Genomic DNA, 12,810 nt, shown 5'->3' with positions numbered 1-12,810 from the left:
ACATTAAACCTCTTCTAGTAATTCAAGGAAAATTAATTCAACAATGACCAACTTAACAAACCAAAACAGCAAATCAGAATAACCAGCTTCCTCAATAATTTAATAAATCAATTAAATAAATAATCACAACCATCCAAACAGTTCAATTCAATTTATAGGACTCACGTAATTATAAAAATATATTTTTCATACTATTATCGACTTATAACAACTCTTGAAAGTAAAATGAATTTAAGAAAATGCCTCTACCTCAACTCGTCGAAACCTAAAAGCTATAAAACGTGCAAAACACCTTTTTTACCGGCCCGGGCTCTATGGATAGGATGCAGTGAAGCTTAGCAGCAGCGATGCAAGCTCGGGCTCTATGGACAGGACGGCAGTGACGACAACTCCTCCGTTTCACCTCCATCGCGTCTCTCTTTCGATGCCTCACCCTCATCCCTGTTCAATCACGACGGTCTCAACTTGCACCAGTGACAGACTCCACCCATGGCGATGACAACATCTCGGGCAACAGTGGTAGCACACGACAGCGCGCGACGGTGGTGACGGCCCCTCTCGTCTCGGTCGCGAGCTTCCTTCTCTGTCTCCATCGTTCTCCCTCGCGCGTCACTCCCTCATCTCCGTCTTGCTCAACGACGACGACGGGATCCAGGGTGGCAGCAATGATGCCGGGACAACCCCCTTCATCCCTTCTCCTCTTCTTCTTCCTCGCAGATCTATTCCTTTTCTTTTCTGATGGTCTCGTGGGTGTGGGTAAGGGAATGGGGTGACGGTGCTGAATTAGGGTTTGAGGGTCAGTGGAGTTTATGTTTAGTGAAATTAGGGTTTTGGGGGGGGGGGGGGGGGTTAATGGTGAGGTGAATGACGATGGGGTAAAATAGTTAGGTTAGAGTTTTGTGTAGTTGGGTTTGGGATAATTTGGTAATTTTAATAAAATTAGGGGGAGTAGAGTAATAATTTGAAACCAAATTCAATCTAATAATAATATTTATAAAAAAAACTATTTAATTATCAATGTTCAACTTATTTTTAAATAAATACTCTAATTCCATAATTAAAGATAATCAAATTAATTTCCTTTAAAATTATAAAATAAAGTTCAAAATCTAATTATTCAAATTAAAGCACATAAAATCCTCATTATTTTTAAACCACTAAAGCTTTAAATCAATAATAAAAAAGTACTCAATTAAAATATGAATCTCTGAAAATAAATTCTCGAATAAAATAAATCATAAATTTATTATTTAATTTCCAAAAATATGGTGTCTTACAAGAAACGCCATGTTAGCACAAGAAATATCCATAATACCCAATTCTCGTTTCCTTTTAGGAGTTATGGCGACCTCCCACCTGACTAGAGGCAGCCCTTTCTCGGTCACTTGGCCTTTTCACAAGAACTGTCTCATCAAGGAATTAATTTTATTACATGCATACTTCGGGAGAAGAGAAATTTGTATGTCATAAACCGGGATAAATGCCATAACCAATTTGACAAGACAAAGCCTCCCTGCCTTATTCAGCAGGCATCCTTTCCAACTGGAGAGCTTCCGCAAAATTTTTTCAATAACCTCCTTAGCTGTCCTCCTAGAAGCTCTGGCATGGCCGATGTTAATTCCCAGGTATTTACCTAAATCATTGCAGAACCAGATGTTAGAGACCCCTGAGAGAACCTATTTCCTCCTCTCTGACACCCTCTTGGAACACTGGGCCTTCGACTTATGAAGATTTACTTTCAGACCTGACGCTCTAGAAAATAAGTCTAGGCAATGTATAACCTCTATTACTTGAGCTTTCGATGCCTTACAGAAAAGCAAGAGGTCATCTGCAAACATCAAATGAGAGAGTCGATGTCCGTTTCTAGAAACTGCTACTGGGTTCCACGAACCTTGAAAAATGCTATGAGAGATAAAGCAGACAAGCATTTTCATATAGAGTACAAATAGATATAGAGACATAGGATCTATTTGCCTCAACCCTCTCTTTGGATTGAAATTTTGGTCATCTGCCCCCTCTAATTTCACTCTACAATAGAACATCATTAAAGTCCCTAATATGATCCAAGGTACGTGGATTATATTAGCAATCCTTGTCAAGTCACCCCATAGTTCTTTACGCCGATGTATATGCGGGTTAGCATACACCGCACTGCAGTAACTAGAAGTATTGCCTATAGTGATTTCAAAACTGATACATTGATCGACTACATCCAACACTCTCATGAAAATATTTGAATTAGAACACAGAACTCAGATACCCCCACTATTACCATTAGCCTCAACAACACCAACACCCTGATAACCTAAATTATTCCAAAAAGATTTCATCCTCTCGAAAGGAATATGAGTTTCAAACAAAATGAAAAAAGTAGGATGAAATTTATTCACTAACTCTTTAATATGAACCAGGGCCAATTTATTAGAGGCCCCTCTAATATTCCGAAATAGAAAGCTAAATCTAAATAATCCATAAAACAATTATACTGTAAAAAGGACCAACCTCAGCCGAAGTCCCCTAACAAGATGATGAAGTTCCACCATCATATCCCGCTGAGACTTACTTGTCCTTACCCAGTTGTTGCACGGTTTGTCTGTGTCCCTCCACCGGCAATTCTTTTAATTCGCTGATTTGCTGCTTGCTGGCGTTGCCAAGGCAGTCCGAAGTCAACAGCGAATTCTGTAAAGAAGAAGGGCACAACCTCTTGTGCTCATTTTTTATAATGGCAGTGAAAGTCGGCACTACAACGGAGGCAGGTTTGCCCTTCACCCCTTGCTGTTTGGAAGACGCCGTGCGTGCTTGAGAGAAAGAAAGAGATCTGCCAATTGGACAGGTCTTCACCCCTGATCCGGCTCCTCTCATACGCGGCCCAAAGTCACGGTTCTAGCCCAATTTCTGATTTGAGTGCAACAATATTTTGCCTTAGAGGTTTGTTGGGCTTTGTTTGATTGGCCCAATTTCCCTCTCCCTTTATTGCTGATTTTGGTCCAACCAGCCTCATCTCCCAAATGCTAGGACCCCACTTCCTTCCCAAACAACGTACCAGCCAATTCCTCTCCAATATCTGCAACTATCACTGAATCTTAAGGATTGCAACCAAATTCAAAAATTTTCTCCTTCGAAGCTTCCTGTGGCTGCACCACCTGAGCCACTGTCTCATTCATTGATGTTCCCTTTCGAACCATCTCTTCCGACTCTATCGGAGTCACTTTGCAGTCGCCTGTTAGATGCCCGAAATAATTGCACTTGTCACAAATAAGGTGTAAACATTCATACTCCATCTTATATTCAAACTCATCAAAAATCACACTCCGGACCACTGGAAGACCAAGATTAATTTACGTGCAAGCCCGAGCAAATTTTTCATGCTCCGCCGACTTAGTAGCCAGATCCACCCTGACTGGTCTCCCCGCAACTGAAGCAATTCTCATTATGTCTTTATTCTGGTAGTACCATATGCTCAAACCAGCTATTTAAATCCAAATCATAGTCTCTCCGAAAGTGTCCTCACAAGGTTTAAAATCCGATGGCCACAGCTTGACCGCAATATAGTGACCGAAGATCATCCATGACCCCTAGTAAAACCTTCTCTCGATGGTCCATGCGATCAAATTTGACGAGAAAGTACCCAAAACCGACATCCAAGAACTCATATCCGCCAGTGATTCTCCATACTCCCTTTCAATTTGTAAACCATGGCCGGGTAACTAAGATTTTTTCCAATATCCTTAATCACAATTGCCTTCTTGTATGGTTCAGAAAGGATGTTTCTAGTCTCTTGTTTTTCGGTGACCACTGCCATGGAATCCTTATCTAGAGCCTCAGCCTGGTCTATCCCTAAGGCTATCAAAGAACCAATAACCTTATTACGAAAAGAAATCTTGGAAGTCACATAGAACTAAGGCTGCCCTTACTTGATCTCTCCTTCACATCTATGCAAACCCTCACACGCTCTCCCCCTTATCTCTTCTGATGGCATGGCCATCTTTCTCACCATATTTCACCCTTAAACACTCTGCTCCCGTTCTCTCTTTCTCTCATTCTTCCTGAGTACAGAGTTATATAATCAAATTTGTATATACTAAAAATTAGCCTCAAATTAATTATTATATATAAAAATATGTATTTGATATTTAAAAAAAATTATTATCCTATTATAAACTAAATTTGATTATTTTCTATTATAAATTTGATTATCCTAACAAATTTGATCATTTTAGTTATTAATTATTTAATTAAAAATATATAGACCAATATGTATAAATATATATAAATACAAAATAATTGATTTGATAATTTATTATATATAATCATTTTAGTATATTTGTACTATGGTGATTATGGTAATTATAATATTTTAAAAAGCGTCATTAAAATTAAAATAATATTTTTTATTATTTAGCAATATTTTTTGAAAAATATTACTAAAAAAATTATCAAAATATAAAAAATATAATTTTAATTTTAATAACACTTGCATCATCATAATAAGTCAATAATTATTATAGTATAAACACACCAAACATCGAAAAGTTTTAAGAAATAAAACTTTTTAGTAAAAGACAGCCAAACTTATTACTTTTGATTTTATTTAATGCACTATATAATAAATAAATATTAAATAAAATAAATTTTGGCTAATTTTTTTTCTAGTATTATTATACTAAAATCCACAGTATATATATATATATATATAAAATATTAAAAAAATTAAAAAAATATTCAAAATTTATTTTTTAAATATTTATTTTAATTATTATTAAAATTAATAAATATTAAATAAGATAAATTATTATTAAAAAATTAGTTAATATATATTTTAAAATACATAATAAATTTATTATTAATAAAAAATTTTAAATATTTTATTTAATAAAAATAAAATAAATATATAAAAAATTTAAACTTTTTATATTTTGAATAAATATTTTTTATTAATAATAAATTTATCATGATATTAGCTAAGCCAAAAAAAAAAAAAAGGGGTTGTTTTTCATGTAGGAAATTTGTCCCCTCGTAAGGTAAGTGTTTCGTTACAAAGTACAACGTAAATTTGATGACCCGAAGTCTCAAATTAACGGTTGGTATTCACTCCACGCTTTCAGCATTTTTGGAGACACGATAGTACATTCAATTTAACATAATTTGACCGAATTGCAAGGATAGCCTAGAATTTGTGAATGAAAGAGAAATCAGCAAATATAAAAATTACATGAAATAATAAGGGATTTTTTTATTTAAATTAAATAAATATAATATTTATTGAAATAAATAAACGTCGAAAAATTTACTAAAATACATTGTGAGTCATATTTCGGATACAGAGGGTTTTTGGCCAAAATGGCTACATCTCAAGTGAACTCATTCCGTGCTGTGATACAACGTTTGTGAATCATATCTCGGATACAACTGTGATATGAACATAAGCATATATCGGATACACTGCATCCAAGATACGTGTGTTTTTTTATTTGGGCCAGTGCATCCGAGATACTAGCGATGATCCAAGACAGTGGCACAGCATCCGAGATACGCCCATTGACATATATAAGGCACAACATCCAAGAAGAACGTGGATTAGAGCAAGTTTTTCCAAATTTTCGAGTTTTTGAACGTGTGAAAGTGAGCTCCTTCACGAGGTATGGCCTCCAAATAATATGTCCGCGAAGGAGACATCAATAGACTGAATAACACTTGACACGTAACTGTAGCGTTGAATTTTGAGGTTAGTAGTTTAACCTTTTTATTGTTAGTTAATAATAGGTTTAATTTTGTAGATTTTTAGTTATTTTCTAATAGGTATAGATTCTTAGTCTTTAGTGAATTAGAATACGTATATCTGTTAAATTTAATGTAAATGCTTATGTAGGTGTGTTTTAAGTTTTAGTAATTTTTAGGGACAATTAATGGTTTAGATGTAATTAATATGCGCTAGTTATCTGTTTTGAGAATTGCAGAAATCATGGTTACTTTTGCCACATTGTGTGACACTCGGTCTCCCGCTGTCCATCCTGTTGCCCTATAAGGGAGGCTGGATTTGGGCATGCAATAGAGTTGAGAGATTTTATGTTTGACAATTCCTTGATCTCTGCATTTGTCGAGCGGTGGAGGCCGGAGACCCATACGTTTCACCTTCTGTAGGGTGAGGCCAGCATTACGCTCCAAGATGTTGCCTACCACATTGGACTGCGCACTGCTGGAGAGCTCGTTGGGGGTTGTACCAGAGACTTCCAGTAGTGACACGGACACCCGACATAGGAGTGGGTTGAGGATTTATTGAGCGCCAGGCCGCCACCACAGCCGGAGGGAGGGAAGCAGGTGGTGACATCTCTTCGGTGATGACATCCTGGCCGATCCCAGAGCAGCAGTCCCACCGGATGATATCATCCCTGCAGTCCCTGGTCACAGAGATGAGATACAGTTACCACGGGATGCCCCAGATCGGAGGTGACGGGCGAGGAGGTGACCTCGCGATGATGTCCGAAGACTGGCACGGCAAGCATGCAGTTAGCGCGCCCGTTGGGACGGTGGGGGATCCTCAGCATGGTGACGGAGATCAGCAGTTGTTAGACGAGGAGGCTGAGTACGCACGACAGGAGGATATACCTGAGGTTGACATTCTCGATGCACATGCAGGGCAGCCGTCCGATGCATTCTTCGCTGATCATGAAGTTAACGTGGCTACGAGGCTTATGCTAGGTACCTCCATCCCCAGTCACCACCCGACTGATGACACCACTTGGGACCAGCCCTAGTTCGACATTGGATCTAATATTGAGATAAACATCGATGATATGTTCCAAATCATCGGGGCGAATGGTGATGTGATGGATGACTTGGCCAGCCGTTATCGCCATTAGAGAGACGATACCGACATACCTGGGACATCGAACGGTGTATCCACCCAGCTTGGTTCAGCTCCTCCAGTGTGTTATCAGACTCGTCCTCCACCACCGCACCAGTCTGGTTCTGCTCTGTCACCCTACTATTAGACTCCATCCCTGCCACCATAGCCACCTCTGTCCAGTTCTGTCTGGCCACCACCTCTTACGCCTCATCCCATGATTGTAGCAGCTCCTCTTCCACCACCACACCAGCGGCCACCACCCACTGCTAGCCAGCCAGTTGTTCGTCCTCGTCCATACCGTCCTCCCAGGGTGTCTCATCTTCGTGGATGTGGGACTGGACACCATTTGGATCCTGCCGTCGGACAGTGTTAGTTACCATTATTACTATGTATTTTGCTCATTACTTATGCTTTTAGACCTCCATCACATGTATGACTCTTTTTAGTGCATTACTCATGTATGACTCTATTTGTTTATCCATTTTGATATATGCTTTTTTACGAAAATATTCTAATGTTATATATAAAAAATAAGCCCGTAACATCGTATGTATCTCGGATGCACTGGCTCAAATAAAAAAACACGCGTATCTTAGATGCAGTGTATGTGATATATGCTTATGTTTATATCACAGTTGCATCCGAGATATGTCTCATAAACGTCGTATCACAGCACGGAGTCAGTGTACTCGAAATGTGGCCATTTTGGCAAAAGACCCTCTGTATCCAAAATGTGACTGAAGATGTATTTTGGTAAATTTTTTAACATTTATTTATTTCGATAAATACTATATTTATTTAATTTAAATAAAAAAATCCAATAATAAGAGGGTTGATATAAGGGATCTAAGTTAATTTTATTAACTTGGTCAGCTTATCGTAAAAGCCATGGCATCTCGTTTCCTAATAAAAATTCAATGCGACTTAACTGTCTGAATTCAAGGATGAGAAAAATGAGGTTTTACCTAAAAAAAAAAAAAAAGAGGCCTGTTACACATACAAGCCTTTTTGGCTTACAAGCTATAAAAGTTGCTCCAAGTCCAAGAAAAAAACACGCGCCCCTTTCACAACACGTTCACTCTTCCTCTTCTTCCTCAATCAAAACGCAAACCATCAAGATTCAAGGGACATTCGAAACAAACTACTACGATTCTGCAGAAACGTTTCAACTCCTCGCGAAGAGTAGAAGAAATCAAGAAGAAGAGATACAAATCTCCATCAAAAATCACCAGAAAAAAGGAAGAAACATTATTTAAGGTACTGTTTTACTGTTCTTCTAGGTTTTTCTTTTAGATTGTCTCTGCCATGTGCCTCATCTAAGGCTGTCAAACGGGCTAGCCCGGCCCATTTAGGCCTGGTCCGGTAAGCCTGTGGGTTAAACGGGCTAACCCGTTTAAGCCCGCTTTATTCGCGGGCTAGAATTTTTTAGCCTGAACCGTTTATGGTAAGTCTGATGGGTTAAACGGGTCAGCCCGTTTATCATTTTATTTTATTTTTGAAAAATATTTTTTATAAAAAATACCACTTTTAGGTCAAAAACTATTAAAAAATATGTATTTTTTTAGTTAATGGGTCGGATTTTCGGGTCAGATCGAAAGAAATATTAGCTAAAAGTGTTACTTTTTAAAAAAAATGTAAAAAAAAAAATTAAATGGGCCACCCGTTTAACCCGTCATTTTTTTTCGGGTTAATCGGGCTCAACCCGTTTAGCCCGAAATTTAAACGGGTTTAATTTTAGAGGCAAAGCCCGCCTATTTAAACGGGTAAACGGGCAGGCCCGATGGGTTTATCCCATTTTGAAAGCCCTAGCCTCATCCTTAACCAGCAAAACATTAAAAGATTTCAAGAAAAAATATACTATCTCCCCCTGTTTTGGGTGTATTTCTTAAATCCTTTAAATGTATTTCTGTAATTCTTTGGGTGTATTTCTGTAATCCTTTGGGTGTATTTCTGTAATTCTTTCTGTAACCGTTTGGATGTATTTCTATAATCGTTTGGGTGTATTTATGTAATCGTTTGGGTGTATTTCTGAAGTTCCATTATCTTCAAAACGATTTCAAAGCTTGATTTCAGAAACTATGAAAATCGAAAAAAACGAAGCAAAGAGAGAACGCACGAAGGAGATCCAACAAATTTGGCAAGAAACTCGAAAAAAGAAACGAAATCTTTTAAAAAATAGAAGTTATATATTTGTGCGTTAATTGATTTGAATTGATTTTAAATTCTGTTAAAAAGGCACGTAACATAAGCAGCGCGTTTAATGGGTGAGTTTCGTTCAGATTTGTAAAGCTTGTAAATGTAAAACACTTGTTTGTAGAAATTAATCCTAAAAAAAAAAAATTAAATACAATCATAACAAATTTAAATTAAAAAATAGTCAGATTTAGTCTAAATTAAATAAAAAATTTAACTACTATCGTTGTAATGTTCTTTAAACCAGACTATACATTCTGCTCTAGGAAAATCTATATATTGATAAAAAGATTATGTGAAATAGATTTTTTTCTATATAAATCTATAAATATATTAATTGAGTAGGTGACAAGATTTTTTTTGTTTTTAGACTCTAATACTATGACTTTATTTAAAAAAAAAAGATTATTCATTATGAAAAAATGTGGGATACTCTTATAATAATTTGAATTTTATTGAGATGTTATTCAATTAGACATTATTAGTTAGAGAGGATCTTTAAAAGGATATTTATTTGATTAAAAAATAACATGTGAGAGATAAAATGATTATTAAATTGTCTATAAAAATAGATGATGGAAAAAAGATTTAATTTTGGAAAGATGTCTTACTATAATATGAGATTTTGAAAGGTTGTTTTTTAGACTCTTTTCTATTTTAAATCAAAGAAGATTTGTCATAAGAGATTGTGGATTTTAGAATGTATCAGAGTGGATTTAGAATTTTCAATGAAGATGCGAGTTACACCGGTAGAAGTTAGAATGAGTGAATCAATTACATAATACTTTAAGACCAGTTAAACTACTAGTTCTTTTGTGCAAGTAGAAATATTCTCGAAAGAGGTCATAAGTTATAGTTTCACTATAACTATTTGAAAAGACTTAGTTCCATCAAGAATGGAGTTGCTTCCTTGGTTTGTCTTGATAGACAAAGTGAATACAAAAAAAAAAAAATGAGTAGATTAAGAGTTGTTAATAAACAAGATAATATTTGTGCTTTATGTAAAAAGGATGTAAAATATATTCACTACTTATTTTTGGCTGCAAGTTTACGTGTGGTGCGAATAGTTATTTGATTTTTCGCATGCTATGGTCCTTCTCAAACATATTAAAGGAACACTTTGAGAATTGAAAAAGAGTTCACAATAAAAAGGAGGTACACAAGAAATGATTGGTGTATTTTTTTGTAATTATCTGAAATCGTTTGGATAGAAAGAAATAGAAAAATTGTTTAGAATAAGAAAGTAAGTGTGGAGGAAATTATCAGCAAATCAATTCAGAACTACAAAAAATAGAATGATATAAATTCTTTTTATTATTGATGACAATACTAAAAATAACAAAAAAAATTTTTGTATTTTATTATTTTATGTTTTGTTCTATTTAGGGTTAAGTTCGATTTTGGTCCCAACGTAGAGGTTGAAAATCAGAATCGTCCCTAACTTTTTTTTTTGCTACAAAATGGTCCCCAAAGTTTCAGTTTGTTTTAAAACCGTCCTTCGGACCAAAATGGCCCTATCCCTTCTTCCCCAAAATCATGCAAAGCACCAGCAGAAACACAAGCATAAGCACCACCACCACCACCACCACCCACCACCTACCACCACCACCACCATCATCATCATCATCATCATGGAATCATAAGAACTCAGAACCAGAACCACCACCACCACCACCACCCCCCATCCACTACCACTCCATCACCATCTGCATTACACCAACCAAAACTCAGAAAATCAACATCATCATCGTCATCCTCATCAGAACCCAAAACTCAGATCCAGAACTCAAACTCACAAACAAGAACTCAACTCAAAAAATCATCATCATCATCATCAAGAATCTAGAATCAGCAACAACAATACTCCAAATTCAAATTTCAGCAACAACAATGTTCCACAACAAATTTTACAAAAAATCCAATTCACAGAAGAAGAAGAAGAAGCGACGGACGGCGGGTGGCAGTGTGGCGGTGGGGTCGGCGGTAAGAAGAAGAAGAAGCGGCGCGTATGGCGGTGGTGAAGCAGGGGAGGGGAAGCAGGGATGCTCGCTGGCGGTGGTAAAGCAGGGGAGGCTGCGGCGGGCAGTGGTGCGGCGGGTATGGCGGAAGAAGAGGTGGCGGCGGGCGATGGTGCGGCGGGTATGGCAGAAGAAGAAGAAGAAGAAGAAGAAGAAGAAGAAGAAGAAGAAGAGGCGGCAGCGGGCGGTGGTGCGGCGGGTATGGCGGAAGAAGAAGAAGAAGAAGAGGCGGCGGCGGCGGGCGGACAGTTGTGGGGCGGCGGTGAGCTCGTCCCCCTTCTCTCCCCCCCTCCTCCCTCCCCCCCTTGTCGCGCCGCACCCCCCGTTCTTTCTCTCCCCACCCCTGCTTCTCTGTACCCTTTCTTTCCTCTTTTGTTTTTATTTATTTTATAATTTTTTAATGAGGGATAATTTGGTAATAAAAAAATAAAATTGGTAAAAAAGACAGTTTTAAAACAAACTGAAATTTTGGGGATTATTTTATAGCAAAAAAAAAGTTAAAGACGATTCCGATTTTCGACCTCTACGTTGGAGGACCAAAATCGAACTTAACCCTTCTATTTATCTGTCATTTGACTTTATTGTGCTGAACTATCTTATAAAAAAAAAAAAAAGAAAAAAAATTTAGTCAATACACGGAGTAGAATTGAATACACATTCAATTCCAAAGTTTCCTTTTTAACCCTAAAAAAAAAGTTAATAATAATACTTAAGATTTTATTCCAGTAGTATCACTTATAAGTAAATACTTTATCCACTAGGTAGGTACTTCTATGTTAAAAATATTTGCAAGATTTGGGTGTTTATTACATGGTTCCATAATATTGCTAATTAGATCAACAATGTATTATATAACAAATATTCTCTACGTACAAGTTATTTTTTTATACAAGTTTTTTTAATCTAATTCACTTCACGCACCATTATCTAACAAACTTTTTAATTAATGCGCGAATATATAACTGTCTTTTTTGAAAGGATTTCGTTTCCATTTTTGAATTTTTCCAGTGTTTTCGATCTACGTTCTCTTCTATTTCTGTCTTCTCTACGTTTCTCTTCATTCGTTCTCTGCGTTCTTTTTTTTTTTATTTTTTGCGATTTCCTTCGTTCTCTATGTTTTTAAAATTAAGCTATGAAATCAGTTTTAAACAGTTCTCTCATTGTTGAAGATAATGAATGATTCAAGTTCAGATAGTCAATTGAACCAGAATGGATTATTATTTTGAATCCAACCAAGTAGCTGATGTGTGGTTCGATTCTAGTTAATGTTTTCGTTAGTAGTTTATGATTCTGTAGGTGAAAATGTTGTTTTTGTTTGTGAAAATTGTTGTTCATTGTTGATGGTTTAAATTGAATGTAATGTAGAAATTCTGCATTAAAGAAAATATTTTTGTGTATTTGTAGCAAATTTCGGTATAAAACTAAGATATTTATGTGTATTGTTAAGAATTTTCAATGTATGTGTACTGATAAGTTCTGCATAATTCAAAACTTTTCTTCTCCCTCCTTCTCATCTTCTGCTATTTCTTCTTCTTTTTTTTCATCATCATCACCATCTTCTTTTTTTTTCTTATTAATCTTTTCTTTCTTATTTTACCTTTTCAAGTTTCTTCTTGTTTTACTCTCCTAACAAGAATAAAAACAAAAAAAAAAATCAAACAAAAAAGAAGAAACACATAATGCTACAAAATTACTTGGAAGAGAATGAATATACATTCATTCAACTAAAAAAAAGAAAGAAATAAAAAAAAA

General features: G+C 36.2%; 1 pseudogene; it reads left to right on the top strand.

Annotated features, from left to right (window-relative positions):
• The first annotated feature begins 6,331 nt into the window (after positions 1-6,331).
• On the top strand, positions 6,332-6,860 carry LOC148572711 (uncharacterized; annotated as a pseudogene).
• Positions 6,861-12,810: the final 5,950 nt, after the last annotated feature.

This window comes from Arachis ipaensis, chromosome B3 (genome assembly GCF_059453495.1).
Source record: "Arachis ipaensis isolate K30076 ecotype BB chromosome B3, ASM5945349v1, whole genome shotgun sequence".
Taxonomy (NCBI): Eukaryota; Viridiplantae; Streptophyta; class Magnoliopsida; order Fabales; family Fabaceae; genus Arachis; species Arachis ipaensis.
Note: the sequence above shows the minus strand (reverse complement) of the source record. Positions and strands in the feature narration are given on the sequence as shown.